Here is a 23336-nt window from a genome sequence, read left to right as displayed (position 1 = left end):
CTTCAGACTCATGACAGTTTCTCCTCAGCTCAGGAGTCTTCTGGGCCCCACCTTACTTCCTCCTTCCTGTGCTGTGTCCAGAAGGATCTCAGTGTAGGACTCTGGGAGCCTTGTAGTGTTCACCAGGTTTGTTTCTCATAACCTACAGATCACTCACTGCCTCTGTTTGATGTCTGCTATCTTGAAAATCATTGTTTCATATGGTTTGCTACCTGTTTTTGTTGTATTTGTTTTGTGCTTGTTCAGATAAGAGGGTAAATCCAATCTCTGTTTCTGAATTTTGGTCATGTCAGTGGGAAGCCACCAAAGGTCAGTGATGATCCAGCAGATAAAGCCCGCGCTGTTTTCCCACGTCACCTCTTCCGACTGCGAGTGTACGTGTACAGAGGCAGTACAACACTGTGGTCTTCCCCTGAGGTGCATCTGAGTGTTTCAGTCTGTTCTACTTCACCAGGAGACTTTATGCTTTTGGAAAGGTCTGCTAGAGGTCATTTCTGAAAGACTGCCAAAGAGCATCATAGCTTTAAGGCATGTAGTTTTGATTAAACCAAGGAAAATACATTAGAGTTTGCAATTTTATCCCATTATAGTTTGAAAGGGTCTGTTTACACAGGATCTCACAAATTTCTTTATGCACCTTCCATATGAATTTTTAGTAGTACTTGACCCACACAGATACAGAACCTCTTTAGAGATCAAAATAAAGGATTTTGTTTTGTTCCCCTCAAGACTTTCAACAACTGAGAAAGTGGACCTGCTTTAATTCTGAAACAGTTTTATTCCTTTTTGGCCACTAGATGGTGGTATTGGCAATCCATTGACAAGTGAACTTTACCTCCTTTTATATAGTTATTATTTTGAGCTTTTACAAATATGAAAACAATTTAAAATATACAGCAAAGTATAAGATCTGAAGTAAGAAAATAATTAAAATGAAATAAAAGTTAAAAACACGTAGTTGAAAATAATTTTAGCGTTAATATAGTGGTTAAAATCTCAAGATACTTTTTAGTGTATATTTACTTTTTAGTTTTTTTAAAAGACATATTTTATGGGTGTTCTGCATAGAGGTATGTCTGTGCCACACATGCATTCTGAGGCTCATGTATGCCAGAGAGGGCTCCAGCTCTCTGGGAACTGGAGTTAATAGATGATTCTGAGCCACTATGTAGGTGCTGTGACTCAAACCCTGGTCCTCTGGAAGAACAAGCATGCTCTTAATGCTGAACTACCTCTCTAGCCTTTTAAACTTTTAATCATATTTAAAACGTGTAATGCTGATGTTTCATTCTGTGGTGTCTGCCTGTGTACATGACAATTAGGATTGTGTTTTTCGAGAAGTCACTAGAACCAGAGTGCAGTAGTTCATGGCTATAATCCCAGTACTCAGGACACTGAGACAGGAAGACTGTCAGAAGTTATAGTTGGTGATATCACCTCAGCCAGGGCTGCATAGTAAGACTGCGTCTCAAGAATGGACAAAAAGTTTACTGTTGTACTTACAACTAAGGGTTACATATTACCTAGTATTTGATATTGGTTCCTAGATTTATTACTATAGGCTCCTTAAAAGGTATTAAAATTTGCATAAATTCCAGATGTATCAAACGTTTATTAATGTAGTAAAGACTGGGGATTTGAATAGTATTTTAAGCTAGGATATTGTAACAGTGTAGAGTTACCTTTTGGCTTGAATATCAAAAATTATTTTGTGTGTGGGATGAGCTATAGCTCTGTTGGTAGAGCACTCACCTAGTTTCCACAAAGCCCTGGGCTTTATCCCCAGCACCACATAAAACAGGGCATGGTCAGGTGTATGCCTGTAATCCTAGCCTTCATGACCTAGAGGTAGGAAAATCAGAGGTTCAAGTCATCTTCGACCACATTAGCAAGTTTGAGACAAGCCTGGGTTACATGAGACTCTAAAAATGACAATTAAAAACACACAATCACATATACATAGTGTGTATAACTTGATTTACTCATAGATTACTCTTGCTATGTTCTAAAACTCAACTACTAGAATCCTCAAGACTAAATCATTTAGAAGAGCCAAGTTCCTCACATAACTGAAGGTTTCTTCTGGGTTCCTCTAAAATGGAATCCTTATTTCCTTGTCCTCCTTGAGTGTGGCAATAGAGAAGACTGTCCTTGTGAATGGAGGCTCTTCCCATGAATGTCAGGAGTGTCCTCTGCTGACAGTGTCTCCGAAGCCTGCAATGGAGCCCCGGAGTCTGGGCCCCGTCTGCAGCATTTTAGTAGTATAAAAAAGCAGTGTGTTACAGGCTTGCTTATTCCTCTTCTGGTCACTCTTTTGTTGCCAGTGGTGTGCTGGTAATTAGAATTCCTCTCTTGTTTCTGTCTTCCTTGATGGTGATTAAATAATGATATGGCTCCTTTAGTTTTGTATGATAAGAATATATATAGTCCTGTTAGTCTTCTAACAGGGAGCTTGGTATATAAATGTTAGGTTTTGGGTACTAAGAACCCTGTAAAATACCTGATTCTGAAATGTGTGTCAATACTTGGAGGTGGTAAGTGAGATTTTTAAAACGAGTGAAATGTCTGCTTCTGGTTTCAGGCCCCTCTCTGGCTGTCACATCTCTTTCTAGGGATCCTTTTGTTATGGGATGGCGCCAGTATTAGCTCAATGAGACAGGCACTGGCACATTTCCCCCTCTGCTTGGCTTTTACTTTCCATCTGATCTGTGTCTTCCTCTCCACCGTGTTTTCTCCAGATTTTCTGGGGCTGCCTTTATCATCCTTGCTCTGAGCTTCTCCTTTGTAGCTTTCGGTGGGGTTGTGGAGTTTGAGAAGCTTTGTTAGCGGCATTAAAGCTCGAGAAGGCTCTTGGAAGAGTTTGGCGTTAGTTATTAAAATAATCGCCATGTTTCATTAGATTTTGGTTCTCGGTCTCGTGTTATCTACCTCCCATCTGCGTGCTGTTTCACACGGCATTTCCCAGCTCTAACTCTGGCAATTACAGCTAGCCGGTACACTTCTTCTCTCCACCCTCACTTCCTTTGGATTTTTCCTTCCTTCCTTTGTTTACTGTGCTCCTGTTTAGTTACCTCCATTCACGTGGAATAAATGATTCATGTCCATAATTCTTGGCTCATAAGAAATGAAAGTTTTATGCAATAATTTTATTAATTGAATTCCATTGGTCCTTTATAATGTGTGCTGCTTTCAGGTTAAGTGCATATTTGAATAATTTTCTGGGAGTCTTAATTTATAGCTTGAATGAATAATTTCTGGGAGTCTTAATTTAAAGCTTGAATGTTTAACCAGTCTATATCTAGGTAAGTTGTTGATTAAATAATTTCTTTTGAGGTCAGAACTCTTGAATTCAGAGAGGATCATACTTGGAAAGTCTCCCTCTGATTATGCTTCAAGATGTTTTCATATTCTACTAGTGATAGGCAGAACCTGGCAGGGATGCAGATGTATGAATTTACTGTATTGATTTCAAGGCTGAAATTCTGCATTAAGTGTATAGCATTCTGCCTGTGTGCTGTAAATTCTTTTAGCTACCTGCGCTCTCATCCTGCCACATCTATTCTGAATGTAACCTTTTGCCTACATGGATAGTTAAAATGAAAGAAACGTAACCTTGAAGCTGATGGGTTATTTCAATCCTGCTAGCAACAGCTTTTGTGGTTCACTAATGGAAACAGTCGCAGACTTTTGATCGGCAGGACTGCAGTTGGGTGCCTCAGTGATGGATGGGTTTGCTGCTGCTCAGAATGTTATTTAGGAAGGAAGTACACTCACTGCCTGTGCCATCGTGCCGTCAATTGAATGACAGAGACTTATTTGAAGTCATTTCTCCCTCTTCCTATTTATTTCTTTAGTCCCTACTTATCAGCCTTTATTTTCTCCTGTTTGATGGTTCATTACTGCTGAGGTTTCATTTCAAGACAACTGAACTTCATATTGTTCACTTTGCGTTTCATTAGCAGTGTGGGCAATATCATTCCATGTTAGCCCTAGGTGAAAGTGTATTCTTGTGTGTTCCATAGACCGCCGCCAGTACATTCAAATGTGAGCAGAAGAGATAGCATTAAAAAGATAGAGATAGCATTAAAAAGATAGAGTAAGGGCTTGTGTTCCATCCCTAGCTTAGCTAACCAGTTATCAATCTTGGAAATTCATGAAGTCTGTCCAGGACAGGGTTTGCTTATTTTTAAATGAAGTAGTTAAAAAAGATGCATCTAAGTCTGTTTCACATTTAAAAATTTTTATATGCTTTTATGCATAATAAAACATTCAGCTGGCCAGGTGTTATAATGTATGTCTGTAATTTCAGCGCAAGAGACTGAAACAGGAGAATGGAGAATTCAAGGCTCGCCTATAGTACATAGCAGACCCCTCCCAAACACCCACAGACAAAAAACCACTTAACTGATCTTTGAACATATTTGGAGAGTAATCAAGGGATGTGTAATGGTATTATGTTGGTGCCATTTTAATAGTAAAACGTGGCATATCTTCTTGGAATTGCTTCACATACAAACGTAGTGAAGAGTTTTCCTTTCTCTTCTAGGACAATGGCTTTGTACACATTCATACCCCAGTAATTACATCCAATGACTGTGAGGGGGCTGGAGAGCTTTTCCAAGTGGAGGTAAGCTGTGTCTCCCCTCTTATGCTGCTTAATATTTTTCTTTAAGGATTTGCTTTAAACTGAATAATGATTTTGTGGACTGAAGAGCTTGGCTAGCACCTGAAGTTGTCAATAGTAATCCTTGAAAGACATTTACATTGCTCTGATCACTTATATTTCCAGTGCTATTATTCAACTATAACTAGAAGGTATGAATTTTTAATTTAACATCCTATTTACTTTTCCTTGGGGTGTATTTATATATATATGTGAAATCAGAACGAAGAATATTTGGAGGCAGGAAGGGGATCAGTGGGGCAGGGTAGCGGCAGGGAAGAGAAGGGTTGTAAATAAGAACAAAGCATAATAATAATATCTATAAAATGTCACAGTCAAACCCCTTTCTTTGTGTGCTAATCAAAAAATTAAGAATTAAACAAAATATAAAAGTGTGCATATAAAAAAAGGATTTTCCGTGGACTGGAGAGATGGCTCAGTGGTTAAGGGCACTGGCTGCTCTTCCCGAGAACCCAAGTTCAATTCCCAGCATCCACGTGGCAGCTCACAACTGTCTGTAACTCCTGTTCCAGCAGATGCTCCTACAAACATATGCAGGCAAAACACCAATGTACATAAAATACAAATAAATTAATTATTTTTAAAAAAAGGATTTTTCAGCCGGGCGGTGGTGGCGCACGCCTTTAATCCCAGCACTCGGGAGGCAGAGCCAGGCGGATCTCTGTGAGTTCGAGGCCAGCCTGGTCTACAAAGCGAGTTCCAGGAGAGGCACAAAGCTACACAGAGAAACCCTGTCTCGAAAAACAAAACAAAACAAAACAAAACAAAAATTCCATTGTGTAGTCTGGGAAATTAGCTCATTTGGTAGAATGCTTGCCAAGCCTTAGGTTCAGTTCCCAGCATCTCATAAACAGGGTGTGGTAGTGATTGTAATTCCAGCACTCAGGAGATGGAAGCAGTAGGATCAGAAGTTTAAAGTGATCTTCAGCCATATAACAAGTTCAAAACTAGCCTGGGTTATATAAAATTTGTCTAAAAAAAACTTCTGTTGTGCATATATACTATATGTTTGATGATGAAAACTTAGTTTTATTGCTTAGCTATTGAGAATGGTGTTGCAATAAACACTAGTGTGCAAATATTTCTTCAGTGTTGATTTGAAGTCTTTCAGGTAAAAACCTAGGAATGATATATCTGGGTCATGTAGTAGATTCGGTTTTGGTGTTTTTGAGGAACCTTTGTAGAGATTTCCATAGTGGCCAGACTAGTTCACATTGTCAACAGCAGTGTGTGAAGGTTCTCTTTTGTCCCCAACAAATCCTTGGCAGCATTTCTTGTTGCTTTTTCTCTTAGTGACTGCCGTTCTGACTAGGAGATGGAATCTCAATGTAGTTTTAATTTGTATTGCTATGATAGTGAGGATGAACTTTTTTTTCCATATGCTTATTGGCCATTTTTTCTTCACCTTTTCAGAACTGTCTGTTCATCTCATTAGACCATTTATCTATTAGAGTGGTGGTTTGAATAAACACTTGGCTCCCGCCACCCCCTTATCCCCCCACCCCACTCCAATCCCCTGTTGGTGGCACTATCTGTAGAGTATGGGAGGTGTGGCCTTGCTGGAGGAAGTATGTCACTGGGGGCGGTCTTTGAGAGAGTATACCCTTGCCCAGCTTCCTGCTCCTTTTCTCTGTGCTTGTGCTGCATGCTGCCATGCTTTTCACATCATAATGGATTCTCAGTTCTCCGGAATCCAAAAAGCCAACATAAACTCTCCCATGAATCATTTCGTGTTGTTGTGTCGTTTGACCACAGCAACTGAAAAGTAACTAACACAGTCCTAATGTATAGAATTATATCATCTGTGAGTAAGGAGACCTTGACCTCTTCCTAGTTATATCCTCTTTTGCTTTTTTTTTCTCGTGTCTTGCTGTTCTATTTAAAATGTAAAGACCCTTATTTATTTTTGAAAGACTTATTTTTATCTTATGTGTGTGAGTGTTGCCTTCATGTATGTATGTGTACCTCCTGCATGCCTGATACCTGTGGAAGCCAAACAAGAGCTCCACATACCCTGGAGCTGGACTTACAGATCCAGGTGAGCTTTCATGTAGGTGCTGTTAACTAAATCTACTTTCTTTGCAAGAACAGTGAGCACTCTTACCACTGAGCTCTCTCTCCAGCCCTGTTTAATTATTTCCTTAGTAGTTATCTTCTGAGTCCTAGTATGTACCAAACACTGTACGCCTGCCCATAATGCAGATAATAATAATAATCTATCAGAACAGGCCATGCTTACAATTACATTCATGTAATTCCAGCACTCGGATGACTAAAGCAGGAACAGTGTGCATTTTAGGGCATAGCAAGACCATGCCACAAAGTAAAATACTCCACCAACTTTTCTCACTTGCAAGCAGTTGAAAGCCATTCCGTTACCAGCTTAGTTGTTCCAAATCATTATTTAGTCATAGATTAATGCACACAGAGAACTGTATGTTGTTGAATCATACATTTGTGTTTCTGTTATTTATTGACTGACTTTTTTATTCCTAACAGATGCTTTTTTATACATTTGTTTGATTCTACAAACTGACAAGATTTACTTTCTCCCCTTCGGTACTTTCTGTTAGCAGAGCTTTCTCTTAATGTTATAAAACAAAGTAGTCAATATAAGAAGTTATCTCGACCTATTGACGTCATTACTAAGAATAAGAATCAAGTGTCCTTCATACAAAAGTTGAAGAAATCTTGATGATAATTAGATTTTTGGTTTTGTTGTTGTTGTTGTTTGTTTGTTTTTCAAGACAGGGTTTCTCTGTGTAGTTCTGGCTCTCCTAGAACTCCCTCAAACTCACCACCTGCCTCTGCCTCCTGAGTGCTGGGATTAAAGGCATGTGGCACCACCACGCAGCTATAATTAGCTTTTTGGAAAAAGCAAAATAAAAATGACTTGAGAGCCAAGGGAGGTATAGTGTTCCTATAATGCCAGTACTTTAAAAAATAAAAATAAAAACAGAAAAAAAAAACCAAAAACTTGTTGAACATTTGAAGTGGAAATGGAAGTGTTAGCATCTGTATGTATTAATTCAGAGAAAGCAGCAAAAAAAAAATGGTATTCTTTTTTTTTTTTCTTTTCTGGAGCTGAGGACCGAACCCAGGGCCTTGCCAAGCGCTCTACCACTGAGCTAAATCCCCAACCCCCCCAAAAAAATAATGGTATTCTTAAAAATAGTCTTCTGGTTGTTCTTTTCCTTTCCTTCTTAGTATTCTGAATGTGAACTGGAGAAAAATTATCCACCTTAAATACACATCATAATCCCTCAATCTAAACCCACTTAATAGTTTACAAGGGTAAGGATTAAAAGAATTGTTACAGATAAAAAGGGAATTTTTAAAGGAACTCAGACAAATTAAAAACTGTTTTTCTTATACTTACCTGGCAGGGGAGATACCATGATCACGAAGGTGGTTTTCCCAGGGCAAGGCTTATCCATTGCACTCCGGATGTGCTGACCCTTGCGATTTCCCCAAATGCGGGAAACTCGACTGCATAATTTGTGGTAGTGGGGGACTGCGTTCGCGCTCTCCCCTGAAATTAATAAAAAAAAACAAAAACAAAAAAAAAAACCCTGTTTTTCTTGAACTTTAATGTTACATTTGGAGATAACTGACTTGCTACCAGGAAAATCCTTAAGCAGATCTGGTAGATGACATCATGTGTCTTCTGACCTGTAAATAACTCAAGAAGGCAAGTTACCAGATGAGTCTGACTAAGAAGAGAAAAATATATTCTTAAAGCTAAACAAATGAGAAGTGTTCTGTGCTCATATGTTATTTCAGGACCAGACACAGGAATTTTACATAGTGGAATTAGACTTGACTGTAGAGTACTCTAAAGACATGCTCTCAAGTTCACTGATGTTATATACCCTCTGTCCAGTAGGCCAGATTTCGTCAGTCTGTAGTGCATGTGCTAGATATGACTTGCTGTCTTCATTACTTGCAGAAGTTCAGCTACTAAGATGTAACCTGAAAACCCTCTATTGTTTGGAAAAACTCCTCAGGCTCACTTTACATCATCCTGTCCTTCCAGGATTCATTGTTAATCTCCTCCTAGCTGCTTGTTCAAGCTTATGGTGCAAATCTTGGCATCTACTTTTTAAAGGGAGTAGACTTTGGTATTTAAATTCTTGCTTTTTTTTTTTAAATAAGTGCTCTGCCCCTGCCCCTGCTGCCCTTGACAGTATTGAAATATCCCTAAGCTTTTAAAGATAATAATAGATAGTACACACAGGTTTGAGGGCAGCATTGAGTCACCTTGAAAAATCAAAGTAAGAGTATGCACTTCCAGTACTTATTGAGAAATGAGTGCATGCTCTGTTGTTTTAGTTTAGTTTTCTTTCTGTCATCTCTATTTTCTCTATGAAAGTTTTAAGACTTTGGATATTTGTTAAGATTTAGGGACTATTACATACATATGTAAGAAGTTGTATTCAAGGCACTCATTTGTTATTCAGCACACATTTGATACCATCTGTGTTCAAGATGCTGTGTTAAATATTGCAAAGGATATGGTGATAGAGTTGGGGTTCTGGCCTGTAAACTGGTAAGTTGGCAGGAAGTGATGAAGGAAGGAGCATGCTTTTTATTCATCCTTGATATTTATTTTACACTATTTGTTTGTATCTTTTTCCTGTTTGGTCACAGTGTCCCAGCTGAATTCAAAATTGTATTTGATCTTCACAATTCTAGAGCATCCGGGGATGGTCCCCAGTTTAGGATGGCTCAGTCTGGGATTTTTCAGCTGCAAAAAGTGATAAGCATTCAACAGAAATATAACTTTGGTTTTGCCTTGCTAGGAACTAAACCTAAAGCCCTGAACATACTAAACAGAAACACTCTACCTCCAAACCCTCAGCCTGGAAACCATATTCTGAGATTTAACCTTTTTCTGGGCTAATAATATGTGATAGGAATGTTTTCTCATGCTGTTGGGCAGTAGCAAGCAAGCCACAGTCAGCCCCATGCTCCTTAATACACCAACACTTCAGTGTGGTGTGTTCCTAAGTCATAATGTTCAATGGGTTAGATATATTAAATGCATTTTTGTTTATTTTTTGTTTTTCAAGACAGGGTTTCTCTATGTAGTTTTGGTGCCTGTCCTGGATCTTGCTCTGTAGACCAAGTTAGCCTCTGACTCACAGAGATCTACCTGGCTCTGCCTCCTGAGTGCTGGGATTAAAGACTCAGTGAGCCACCACTGCCTGGCTAAATGCATTTTTCAATATTTAATATTTTCGATTGATGAGGGATTTATCAGGATGCAATCCCACTGTAAGTCCAGAAGCATCTATGGTTTGTCTCTGAAAAGATAACAGAGATTAAGGCATGAATTAGAGGCTGTGGTATACTCAAAGTTGGTCAGAAAATGAGGTGAAACTTTTATATATACAGTTGAGGTCACAGTGTTAACGAGTATAGGTAATAGGGAATCTCTGGCAAAATTAGATCAGTGATGATTGAGAAGATAGAAAAAGCTTCAGGGTCTAAAAAGATGATCTAGCAGTTAAGAGTTCTTAGTCATCTTGCAGAAGACCCAGGTTCAGTTCCAGTACCTTCATGGCAGCTCGCAGCTGCCTGTAACTCCAGCTCCCTTTTCTGGCCTTGTGGTTTTCTGCATTCAGATAGTATACATACACTTCACACACATAACTTAAAAATAAATCTTAAAGGAAGTTCTCAAATGAATATGTGACGTGACTCTGCCTCAGGAACATGTTCCAGAGAAAAGGAACAGTGTGAGAAGACTTAGAGAATTTTTTGAATTGAGTGGGGGCTTTTATTAGACTCCAAGTAAACACGTGAGAAGGTGCCTATTGATGAATATCAGAGGATAAAGATGGATAGCTTTAGGAATGAGGAAAAAGAGCAGGTTTTATGTGTGCGTGCGTGCGTGCGTGCGTGCGTGTGTGTCTGTGTGTCTGTGTGTCTGTGTGTGTGTGTTTTAAAATGTTTCATGGCCGGGTGGTGGTGGCGCACGCCTTTAATCCCAGCACTCGGGAGGCAGAGCCAGGTGGATCTCTGTGAGTTCGAGGCCAGCCTGGGCTACCAAGTGAGTTCCAGGAAAGGCGCAAAGCTACACAGAGAAACCCTGTCTCGAAAAACCAAAAAAAAAAAAAAATGTTTCATTGTGACTAGGAAGATAGCTCAGTTGGAGAGTTCTTGTTTAGCAAACACAAAGTCCTGGGCTCAGTCCATATGAAGGCAGAAGGATCAGTTTAAAGTCATCCTGACTGTATAGCAAGTTTGAGGACAGACTAAGGTATGTGAGACCCTGTCTCTAAAGCACAGTTGGAACATTCTTTGAGACATGTTTCACATACCATTAAATTTACTCACTTAAAAATGGTTTCATTGCTTCAGTTTTTATATCCAGTACATATTCTAGTGTGGGGGTGTCCCTACATTATGTTTATCCGTCTATCATTTGATAAACATTTCTGGTATTTTCTATTTTGTGGGTAGTATGAATAATACTAAAGAGAAGATTAGTGCATTTTTTTGTGTGGATGAACATACAAATGAACATACATTCATATCTTTCGGATTTGGTGACTTTCTGTTGAACATTTCCAAACCCGTTGCAGTATTTTCCAAGGTGGCTGTACAATTCTGTTGCCGCCAGCGCTGGTAAGAGGGCTCGGGTTTCACTACATCCTTACCTACATGTGCTGTTTTCGTCTCTTTGGTTATAGTTCTGCTGTGTGACGTGCCAGCTCATTGTGGCTTTAATTTGCATCATCTCAATTACTAAGGCTGGTGAGAGGCTTTTCCCACATGTATTGAATATTTGTATATATAAATCCTTTGACGATTTTGAAATTGTGTTTGTTTGTCATTTTGTAGTCAGTTGGCTTGTAGGAGTTCTTTTACATATTCTAGAGATGTGAGATTGTCTACCCCGCTCCCTTTCTCCTGCCCCAGCAGTGTGAAGACCTATTGTACCCTCAGGGGCACAGCCTTGAGTATGCCCGCCCACATTACACAGACTTGGCCCTTGCTAACTTGGGCAGGATTTTCTTTGGTTGCCTCTTCCCCTGACCACAGGCTCATTGCTTTATTATTTTCAGCCAAGTCATGGGCCATAAATTGCATCACAAAACGATTCAATCAAATTCAGGCTCCTATATGGGGATCATTCTCATGGTCAGCATGTAAATTTGTTCTGACCTCAGAAGGCCTGTTCCCAGCCAGCTTCCCCAGTGCCTTTCCAGCACACTAATAGATTTGCAGTTTAGTCTTATGCTCAGTGAATCTGCCAGTTTCCTGTTGCCTATTACTGCAATCACTGCCCTTTTGGAGAGCACTCTGCTGCGTGAACTTTGCCATAGACTATTGCACATCACTGCCTTGGGGACAGATCTGAACTGGTGCTTTATGGCCTGCTTCTCTGCAGAGACAAGATCTTGGAGCCAGGGTTCTAGTGCTAGAGGCAGAGACAAAGATGACTCTGAGTAACTTCCTCATTTAGCAACTGAGTTCTGAGGGGAACAGCAGCTCCAAGTGTCCTGGGTTTGCCTCACCTGGCCTGGAGTCCACATTCCACCTGGGAGGGACCTACAGGGCAAACAGGCGTATGGTTTTGGATGTATCAGTCTAGGTCAGTGGTTCTCAACCTGTGGATCATGGAATCGCATATCAGATATTTAGATTATGATTTATAATGGTAGCAAAATTACAATTATAAAGTAGCAATGAAATAATTTTATGGTTGGGGGTCACCACAACATGAGGAACTGTATTAAAGGGTCTCAGCATTAGGAAGGTTGGGAACCTCTGGTCTAGCTAGACTAGTTTCTGCCATTCTAAGTTGTGAGGAGGGGTGAACAGGACTAATTTCTAATGCAAACACTATAGGCTCCTCTGTTCATACTAATTTATGGTAGATTATTTTAAATAGATCTTTCTTTGTTTGCTACACATTCTTGGAACTGTTTCTAGAGAGACCTTAATGCTTCTCTTCTTTCCTTTTCTTCCTTCCTTCCTTCCTTCCTTCCTTTCTTTCTTTCTTTCTTCCTTCCTTTCTTTTTTAAAATATTTTTTACCAGTTTCACTGAGGAATGGGTCAAAAGAGCATCCCACATTCATTCAAGAACTAAGGGAAAGGAAAGAGTTACCCACTTTCCCGCTATATTGATCTCAGTTTTCTCGCTTATAGAAGGTGAATAGTGTCATATTTAGAGCGGTAAGAACTAACTAAATGGCACGCAGGAAACTTAATCAAAAAGTAGCATAAACTGGGCGGTGGTGGCGCACGCCTTTAATCCCAGCACTCGGGAGGTAGAGGCAGGTGGATCTTTGTGAGTTCGAGGCCAGCCTGGGCTACAGAGCGAGTTCCAGGAAAGGTGCAAAGCTACACAGATAAACCCTGTCTCGAAAAACCAAAAAAAAAAAAAAAATTAAATAAAATAAGAATTTAAAAAAAAGTAGCATAAGCAGGCTGACAGTAGCGTTCTGCTTTCCCAAGCTTTCTAGAATAAAAAGATGTCATTGACCATTGGAAATTTTGGTGGTTATCAAATGTCATGATTACATTTTTATGCCCTATCTCATTTGGGTTCTGCTTGATTTTTTTTTTTAATTTATGGATATGGGTAGTTTGCTTGCAGTGTGTCTATGCAGCATTTGCATGCCTGGTGCCCAAGGATGTCAGAAGAGCAAATCAGATTCCCTGAAATGGAGTTACAGATGGTTGTGAGCTGCCATGTGGGTTCTGAGAACTGAACCTGTGGCCTCTGCGCCATCTCTGTAGGACTGTTTGGTGCTTTTACTTTTTAATTACTCTTAACCTATTTTCTTTTAAATTTATAGATGGCAAGTGAGCTAACCCAGGTCAGCCTTCTGGAAGAAAACCTAGCATTAGACTTCCCTTCCCTGACTTGTTGTATTCAATTGCTTTGGCTTACTTTAACATTCAGGTCTTGAAAAATTTATTCAACAGTTTTGTTCTCCCTCTAGTAATCCATAAGGAAGAACAGCGTGCTGTACCTGGAACATTGAAATACTTTTGTTGATACGTATTTTCTAATGGTGACTTTAGCTTTTAGAACTTTCGTGTAAAAGATGACTGTTTCTATTATGGAGGTCTTTTTCCCAGGTGTGTGTATGTACACCACTTTGTGCATGCTGGTGCCCTTGGAGTCCAGAAGAGCAAACTAGATCTACTGGAACGAGAGTTAGAGGTGGTGGTGAGCCACCCTGGGTGTGTGCTGGGGACTGAACATGAGTCCTCTGCAGGAGCAGGAAGTACTCTAAATCACTAACCCATTGCTTCACCCAAGGAGTTCCTGTTTTTGTGTGGGGGACAAAACTTGACCCTAGGACAGATCTAGGAAAATAGACTCACAGTAAAGTTTACTCCAGACATAAACCTTACTCTCCTGTATTTGAAATTTGATCCTATACGTGTGTATTTACTTTACTCTCATTCTGACCAGAGCACATAAGAAAACATTTTTTAATGTATAATGTTTTAAGACACAGTTTCATGTATCCTGGGCTGGACTTAAACTGTAGCTGAGGATGTCCCTAAACTCTTGATCCTCCTGCCTCCACATCCCAAGTGCTAGGGTTACCGGTATTTGCCACTAGGCCTGGCCCTGAAGCCAATTTTAAGAAAAGGAAGAATTTATTTTAGCCCATAGTTTCAGAGACTTCACTTCATCGTTCTCGGCCCCACTGGTCCTGAGCCCTTGGAGGAGCAGAACATCCTGGGGGTGGGAGCATGTGGCAGGGGCTACTCACCTCATAATTGGGAGGAAGGAACCAGATATAAGTTTCAAAGACATACCCCCTCCCAGTGACTCCTCTAGCTAATTTCCATTTTCTAAAATTTATACCATCTCCTAAAATATACCTACCACCTAGATCCCTGATTCTCCTTCCCTCAAAGGGATCTAGCATTTTGACATTGGGAAATGACATCATCTGCAGAGCTCATACTTGAGAACCACACGATGGAAAAAGATGATGATGTTGATTCTAAGTATTTCTCTCGTGCTAAGTCCGAGGGATTCTGTACTCATACAAGGATAGGTATGGTTTTTTTATATCTCTGTTTACTGCCCAAAGAATACTGTTTTCAACGCACTATATCTGTTTCCTTCATTTATCAGTAGTTCTTACTGCTCTTTCTAAGAATCTGCCTTATTCCTTCAATAACTGTTCAAGAGTATTATTATCACATGCCCTTTAGCACATGAAGTTATGATTTACTGATGGAATTTTGATTGTTTCCACTCTTACTGTTACCAGTAAAGTTTTAATGAACAGTACCATATTCTAATTATTTTGTACAAGTGACTATAGATATAGTACTGTATTAGTTACCTTTGTGTTGCTGTTAGAAAATACCCTGACAAAAAGCCACTTAAAGAAGAAAGGCTTAGCTTTATCTTCCATTTCCAGTGGGATAGCGTCCATCATCGTGGGGAAGGTGTGGCATGGTGGCAGGCGCAGGAAGCTGGATGTTCATATTTTCATCTTCACACAGGAAGCGGGGAAGGCCTAAGGTGGGGGTGAGGTTGTGAGCCCTCAAAGCTCACCCTCCCGTGATGTACTGCCTCCAGTCAGGCTACATCTCCAAAGGTTCCATAACTTTCCCGAACAGCGCCACAAACTGGGGATGAAGTATTCAAACAAGCCGATGAAGGACTGCTCTTATTCAGATCACTGCACTTACAGTAGTTACATGTGGAAAAGACTTGGATCTTGTATTGTGATTGACAGTTCACTGTTATTTATTTCTGCTAGTGACGTGTGAGGATAATCTGTGGGTGAGTTGTTGTTGGTTTGGGTTTTAACAAATCAGCTGTTAAGAGTATGGAACCACATTTTAATTTTTTAAAAATTTTTAGTTTAATTTTAAAGAACTTTAAAAAAACTGATTTTTTTAAAAAAAGAAATATCAGATTGAGAAGTACATTCAGTACTGCTCTGGTTAATGTAATATTCAGTGTGATGATCCACAGCCTGTGTTTTGTTGTTTAACATTGTGTTAGGTTTCAAACCTGGGACAAATGGCTGAGGTGACGGACACTGGCCACCAGGTCCTCCCTGCATCCCTCAGTCCCTACTTGTTATAGGGTACCTAGCATGCCAATCCAACCATTTTGGTTACCTGGTCTTTTTGGTCTACCCTCCTTGCCTCTTGGTCTGGCTCTCCCATCTCTGGCCCCCACCACCCCCACATGGCTCAGGGTCATATCCACTCTGGACTCTCCCAGATGGTCCCTGCCTCTGGCTATGCTCTCCCACATGTCTGTAATATAATAAACTTTCTCCTCCACTATACCTAGTAGCAGTCATGTCCTTTCCTTTCATTTTTTTTTTTTTTTTCATTCACACTGTTTTTCCCCTTTTAAAAAAAAAGGAAAAAACCTTTTTTTAGTTCACTTTTTTTTGGGGGGTCCAGCCTCACCATCTGATCTTAAGAGTTACAGGTCCTTGTTTCTTTTATTTTTCTTGTTCTTTCTCAGATGCTCAGCAGGAAAGCAGACAGTTTACAAACATTCGGAACTCACAACTTCCTTTCCTGTACAAGAAGTCATTGCCAGGATGGAACCTTTCGCAGGGCTAAGCATGGGTGTTCTGGAGGGCAAATAGACCCTCATTTTAAGGAAGATTATGTTTACTGTAGAAGTTCAGTGTGTACCAAGATACACATTTGTAGCAATTGAAAAACATAGAAAGACTCTGGACATCCTGGGAGTGGTAAGGTAGTGAAAGGTCTTGTTAATAACGTACCCAACAAAGTGAAATGCAGTTTATTGCTGCTCCTGTTTCCCTGGGTTTCTTTTTTATTTCTACAATGCACTCTAAGGACTTGTCAGGACAATTTCTTTCATGTATATGTTATTTTATTTTTATTTTATTTCATTTTACATACCAACCACAGTTCCCCATCCCTTCCCCCCTCCTACTCCCAAAACTGGTTGTGTGTGACATTTGACCTCAACACTTAATGTTCCCATTTTTTAGCATTGGTGGCTAAGTCATAGCTAGCTCAGGTCTTTTGATTCTTTGTTATTTCTGTATCATGAAGATTTCGCCTTTTCAGAAGCCCTCAGTTGAAATTCAAACACACACACACACACACACACACACACACACACACACACACACACACGAGTGTGGAGCGTGCAGATGGGTAGTATTTTCCCATTGCCTTCCAGGTTTCTGTGGCATGCTTCTTATTTACCCTTTTTATTCTCAACTTTTCCATCCTGGGATTATGAGTAAACAGAAGTGAGGGTGAGGCCACCATGGAGTAGAGGACGGATGGGGAACGCAGAGGAAATGAGATGGCATGTGAGCGCTGGGGAGGCTGGGGAGGTTAAGTAAACTCTCCACCATCGACTGTTCTTTTCCAGGGCCTGCTCGCTGCTGCTTGTCTCCTTGCTGCACAGTTTACATGGAGACAGCTGATTGTGTGGGTTTTTCTAGTTCATTCCCTTGAGACTGAAGCTACTCAGCTATATTTGTTCTGCTGTGAGAACAGATAACTGGGAGGCAATTCAAAATATTTGTTTAATGTTTTCTTGGAAATCCTTAAAGAAGCAGAGGGTTTTACACCTTGATTTAAAAGAAAAAGGGGGGAAAAAACACTAGTTCTACTTACTTTAAAATGTTTGGTGATTTTTGGTTTTTTGTCTCTTTGTACACTATTTTTTAGCTTCTATGGTCAGAATAACCTCTCAAAGTTGTTTTTTTTTCCTGTTGTGTGTAATAAAGGTTAAGTTAAGCTGTATTGCTCTAATAACTTTTATATGACCAAGAAAAGGTGGTTGGGTCACTGAGTGGCATGGCAAGGACTTTAAAAAATCCTTTGTTGTGTTAATTTCTTATATTTTTGCCCAACGGTCTTGTCAAAATAAAATCTTACACTGAGACTCAATCTATAAAATTGATTAAAAAGTGGTAGGTATTAAGCCGGGCGGTGGTGGCGCACGCCTTTAATCCCAGCACTCGGGAGGAAGAGCCAGGAGGATCTCTGTGAGTTCGAGGCCAGCCTGGGCTACCAAGTGAGTTCTAGGACAGGCGCAAAGCTACACAGAGAAACCCTGTCTCGAAAAAACAAAACAAAACAAAAAAAGTGGTAGGTATTAATTAACTTATGTCTGAATCGCTTGGTTGATCATTCATATGAGTGAATGACATTAGTAACCTGGAAGATGGTGGAGAAAGTCTTCCTTATAGAGTACTTTGAACTTGATATAGAGCTAACTGTTCCGACAGATTGATAATTTTTTTTTTTAGGAAATATTTCTAGGAAATATTATCATAGTCCAGTAGAAAGGTCTTGAGGCACCTCCTATGACAGTGCCCACTCCTTGTCCCTCCTGAAAGACCTTCCTGAGGCTCTTCTTGAGCCGGTCTTTCCTGAAATACACTTGTGACTTGCCGCATATCTTTTGGTGTCTTGTTTGGGTTTTTGTTTTTATCAGAGTTCCATGTAAGAAAATAGATCATGACTATTACTTCCCACTAATGAAGGCCTTTCATTGTTGGGATCCATGTTTTCAGGTGTGTGTTTCACTGGGGGTGGGCTTTGAGGTTTCGAAAGCCCCAGCACTTCTAGTTAGCTTGTTCATTGGCATGTTTGCATATGTCTCCCCTCCCCCGCTTTCTGTGGCTCAGATGTAAGCGCTCAGCTACCTTTCCAGTGCTAATCCTTCTGGCGTGTGATGGTTATGGACTCTAGCCCTCTGAAACAGTGAGCCCAAGTTAAATGCCTTCTTTTGTGCGTCTCCCTGGTCATGGTATCTTCTTAGCACAGCAATAGAAAAGAAAGTAAGACAAGTCTCTTGTAGTTCAAGCTGTCTTAACACTCTCTCTGTAGCCAAAATTGGCCTTACACTCCTATTTCTTAGCTTCCTTAGCTGGGGTTGTAGACATGAGCTACCATACCCAGCCTGTTACAGTCTCAGGGGACTACCATTGGACACGCAGTCCCTTGTCGACTAAAACATAATTGTGAGGTACATGGCTTAGTTGAAACAGCCAATATGAAGACTTTTCAGATTGCCTTCTTTTAATTAGAAGTAGTTTAAGGTTCATCCCAGTCTCTCCTGGGATTGACAGTTCATTTCTTTTGGTACCGCAGTGTATGTACCTTCTGAAAGATGTCTTAGTTGCTTCCCGATTTTTGCAGCTATGAATAATGCTGCTGTAAGCATTCCTATACAATTTTCTTTTTAATATGGACATTAAGTTTTCAGCTCTTTTGGATAAATACAAAGGGAGACAATCACTGATTGATGGTGAGTATGTTTATTTTGTAAGAAACTAAGTGTGTTACAAAGTAGCTGTGCCGTTTTGCCTTCCCTTTAATAGTAAATGAGAGTCTGCGGTTTCCCATGTTCTCCAGCATTCAGTATTGTCAGTGTTCTGGATTTTGACCTTTGTACTAGGTATGTGATGATCTTGATGGGCTTTTCAGGGTGTTTGGCCAGCATCCTGCTGTGAGTCATTTTCTGTGGATCACAGAAAGATCACAGAGTGGTTCATCCACTCCCACCCTGGGCTATTAAAATGGACAACAGTATTTTCAACAGTCTGTGACCCAGAATTCCTTAGTATACTTGAAGAAGCAAGAGCTTGGGGAGAGGTTTAAGTTCTTTTGAGACAACATAACACTGGGTGACTCAATAAGGACTTCACCAATATCCAGACATGCTCGCTTTCAAACAATTCTACTTAAGGGTCTTGGTTTGGTTTTGTTTTTTAACATTTATTTATTTCTTACGTGTGTGCCTGTGCTTGCAGGAGTCATTTCTCTCACCATGTGGGTTCCAGGGATTGAGCTCAGGCTGTCACACTTGACAGCAAGTGCTTTTATATACGGAGCATTTCACTGCACCCCACCCCTAAATTGAAAATTCTGTATTAAGTACATTTCAGTTGATTGAGTTAACCCATAAAATTACACACACACACACACACACACACACACACAAACACACACACACACACATATACATGCAGGCAAACTAGATAGACCAGGACCTAGGGTAAAACCAAAAACTACTGGTCTAAAAAAAACAAGGTAGCAATAAAAATGACGCCTAATGACATTCTGCTATACTCATAGACCAGTGCTCAGCCATCACCATCAGAGACGCTTCCTCCTGCAGCATATGGGAACAAATACAGAGATCCAGAAAGTGCACAGAGAGAGTGTCTGACCTTGGAAGAATCAGCCCTAAATGGGTTGTCTTCATCAATCCCTCTCAACTCAGGGAACCCTGGAGAGGAGGAGGCAGAAAGAGCATATAAGAGCCAGAGGGGATGGAGGACACCAAGAAAGCAAGGTCCTTTAAATCAGCACAAGCAGAGCTCATATGAACTCGAAGAGACTGCGGCAGCATACATAAGGCCTACACAAGTCTGCAGCAGTTCCTGAATTATACCGTGGCCATGGTTCTCAACCTGTGGGGTCACGATGAGGGCAAATGGCCCTTTTATATCCTTGTCTTACAAATCTGACCTCTGAAGCCAGCAGGGAAAGCTTCATTCAGACTTTTAAAGTGCTCTTGTGACTAGGTTTGATATACTCAGATAAACTATATATCGTTTAGCTGTTTGATATGGAACTTTAATTGAATTTATAAAATAACTGGATTGATACTTGAAAATAGCCAGGATCTGGGAATCATGGGGACATGTCTTAGAGTTCTGCCTGCCACACTGAATTTTCACCTGTACTTGATATAACTTTTTTAAATATAACTTTCTTATTTTTAGCAATCTTGTATTTGTCAAGTGTTGTCAGCATGCCCTTTTGTAATTTGCTTTTTTTAATTTCTTGATCAGTTTGAGAACTTCTTCACATATATCTTAGCCATTTAACCATGCTTTTCTGTAAATCTATTTCTCTGCTAGCTTTGTCTGTCATTGCTTTATTGAATAAAATTCCTTAACTTTGTTGTTCACAGATTCATCAGTATTTTAGTTACTAGTAACAGAGTTGTTTAGAATTATAAATTTAAGATTGCAATCCTAAGCCTTAAATTCATCACCCTGGGGCAGTAGTTTTTGAACTTGTGAGATTCAGAATTACTTTTTTTTTCACTCTTGAGACCAAGTTTTGCTTTATTTCCCAGGTCCCCTAAACTCATGGATACAAGCCATCCTCTTGCTTCAGCCTTGGGTAGCTGGAAACAGATGTGTGCTACTGCACCTTGTAAATGATTACATGAGTTCATTTTCCATATAGTTCCTCATGTTGTGGTAATACCCAACCACAAAATTATTTTTGTTGATACTTTATAACTGTAATTTTGCTATTGTTATGAATCATAACGTAAGTATCTGTTCTGTTTTCCTATGGTCTTAGTCAACCTTTCTAGGGGGTCACAACCCACAGGTTGGGAACCACTGCTCCAGAAGCTACTCCCTTGAAAAAATTAGGTCTTAACTGTAGGTCAAAGTTAAAGAGGTCATGTGAATTTCCATATTTAATGTTTTTAATCCATAAAACATCTCTTGCCTTTGTTTACCCTTAATCAGAATTACTTTTTAGGGAAAATTCATGAACAAGTCCTGTATCCTATGGTTATTGTGTTTTGAGATTACATGATAAGCTGCTGTGCTGTGAGAATGCCTACATAGGTATGCTCTATTTTAGGTATATGCAATCCTTTTATTTTAGTGAGAAGGAATAGTCCTTACATAGGCTTAACTGCAATATTGTTTTTAGCTATGGGTCATGGTGGTTATAATAAGCAACCAAAATGCATTATAACTTTTCATGGCTTATATTTTTTATTTACAGCCTTCAAGCAAAATGAAGGTACCCGAGGAGAATTTCTTCAATGTTCCTGCTTTCTTAACTGTCTCAGGACAACTTCACCTCGAAGTGATGTCAGGGTACAAATTTTTACTTTTTTTTTCTTGTGTATGCTGATTGTGATTTGGGGCCAAAGGAAACAGTGTGCTCAAACTTAAAAGCTGAAATAATTCTATCATTAGCATACCAAAAGTAGCTTTAATGGACAATTTGAAAAATGTCCAAGTGAGGGGCTAGAGAGATGGCTCAGTGATTAAGAGTACTTGTTGCTTTTGTTGTTGTTGTTTTGTTTTGTTTTGTTTCAAGACAGGGTTTCTTGTGTAGTTTTGTTGTCTGTCCCGGATCTCACACTGTAGACCAGGCTGGCCTTGAACTCACAGAGATCCGCCTGACTCTGCCTTCCGAGTGCCGGGATCAAAGGCGTGCGCCGCCGCCGCCGCCGCCGCCGCCGCCGCCGCCGCCGCCGCCGCCGCCGCCGCCGCCGCCGCCGCCGCCGCCGCCGCCGCCGCCGCCGCCGCCGCCGCCGCCGCCCCGCCGCCGCCGCCGCCGCCGCCGCCGCCGCCGCCACCACCACCGCCGCCACCGCCGCCGCCGCCACCACCGCCGCCACCGCCGCCGCCACCACCACCGCCACCACCACCGCCACCACCACCACCACCACCACCACCACCACCACCCGGCTACTTGTTGCTCTTGAAGAGGACCTGGATTTGGTTCCCAGAACCCACACTGTGACTCACAACTGTGTGTAAGTCGAGTTCCAGGGGATCAGACATCCTCTTCTGACCTCTGAGGGCACCAAGCAGGCACATATAGTACATATACACACAAGCAGGCAATACACTCTTACATATAAAATAAATAAATCTAAAAAGAAAAGAAAAAAGGAAACACCCAAATGTTTTCCAAGTAAAGTAACATTCATCTAGACTTCTGGTTTTAGTAAAAAAATGTAACAGTAAAATTCAAAGTTGTAATTTTTTATTGCTAATTATTCTTGCTTAAATCCTAACCATGTAATCAAATTTTTGATATAAATGACCATATGCATGGAAGTAATGGCTGCTCACAGTTCATGCCTGAGCCAGATACTACTTCATTTCACTGGGGGGGGGGAGAGGCTGGGCAGTGGTGGTGCCCGCCTTTAATCCTAGCACTCAGGAGGCAGAGGCAGGAGGATCTCTATGAGTTTGAGGCCAGCCTGGTCTTCAGAGCGAGTTTCAGGATAGAATCCGAAGCTATACAGAGAAAACCTGTCTCAAAAACCAAAACAAAAAAATAGGAAACATTTTTGCTCAGTAATTAGTTTGTGTGTGTGTGCATGCCTGCGTGTCTGTGTCCAGAAGAGAACATTGGATCCCATAGAACTGGAGTTGCAGGCAGTTGTGAGCTGCCCCTGGGAACTGAACTCAGGTCCTCTGTAAGATTAGCAAGCACTCTTACCCTGGAACTGAATTTAGGTCCTCTGTAAGATTAGCAAGCACTCTTACTCTAAGAACTGAACTCAGGTCCTCTGTAAGAGCACCAAGCACTCTTACCCTGGGAACTGAACTCAGGTCCTCTGTAAGAGCAGCAATCACTCTTACCCTAGGAACTGAACTCAGGTCCTCTGTAAGAGCAGCAAGCTCTCTTACCCTGGGAACTGAACTCAGGTCCTCTATAAGAGCACCAAGCACTCTTACCCTAGGAACTGAACTCAGGTCCTCTGTAAGAGCACCAAGCACTCTTACCCTGGGAACTGAATTTAGGTCCTCTGTAAGAGCACCAAGCACTCTTACTCTAAGAACTGAACTCAAGTCCTCTGTAAGAGCACCAAGCACTCTTACCCTGGGAACTGAACTCAGGTCCTCTGTAAGAGCA

The 23336-nt window shown here is 40.7% G+C and overlaps 1 non-coding gene and 1 pseudogene across 1 annotated transcript; both read left to right on the top strand.

The window, feature by feature from the left end:
- The window catches only part of LOC131901303 (probable asparagine--tRNA ligase, mitochondrial), a 33935-nt pseudogene extending 12219 nt beyond the window's left edge, over nt 1-21716 (top strand).
- LOC131901324 (U1 spliceosomal RNA) lies at nt 8056-8219 on the top strand. The gene has a single exon (XR_009376505.1). It is a non-coding gene; the product is annotated as a U1 spliceosomal RNA (small nuclear RNA).
- Nucleotides 21717-23336: the final 1620 nt, after the last annotated feature.

This window comes from Peromyscus eremicus, unplaced genomic scaffold, assembly GCF_949786415.1.
Source record: "Peromyscus eremicus unplaced genomic scaffold, PerEre_H2_v1 PerEre#2#unplaced_71, whole genome shotgun sequence".
Classification (NCBI taxonomy): domain Eukaryota; kingdom Metazoa; phylum Chordata; class Mammalia; order Rodentia; family Cricetidae; genus Peromyscus; species Peromyscus eremicus.
This window is presented reverse-complemented; position numbering and strand designations above follow the sequence as displayed.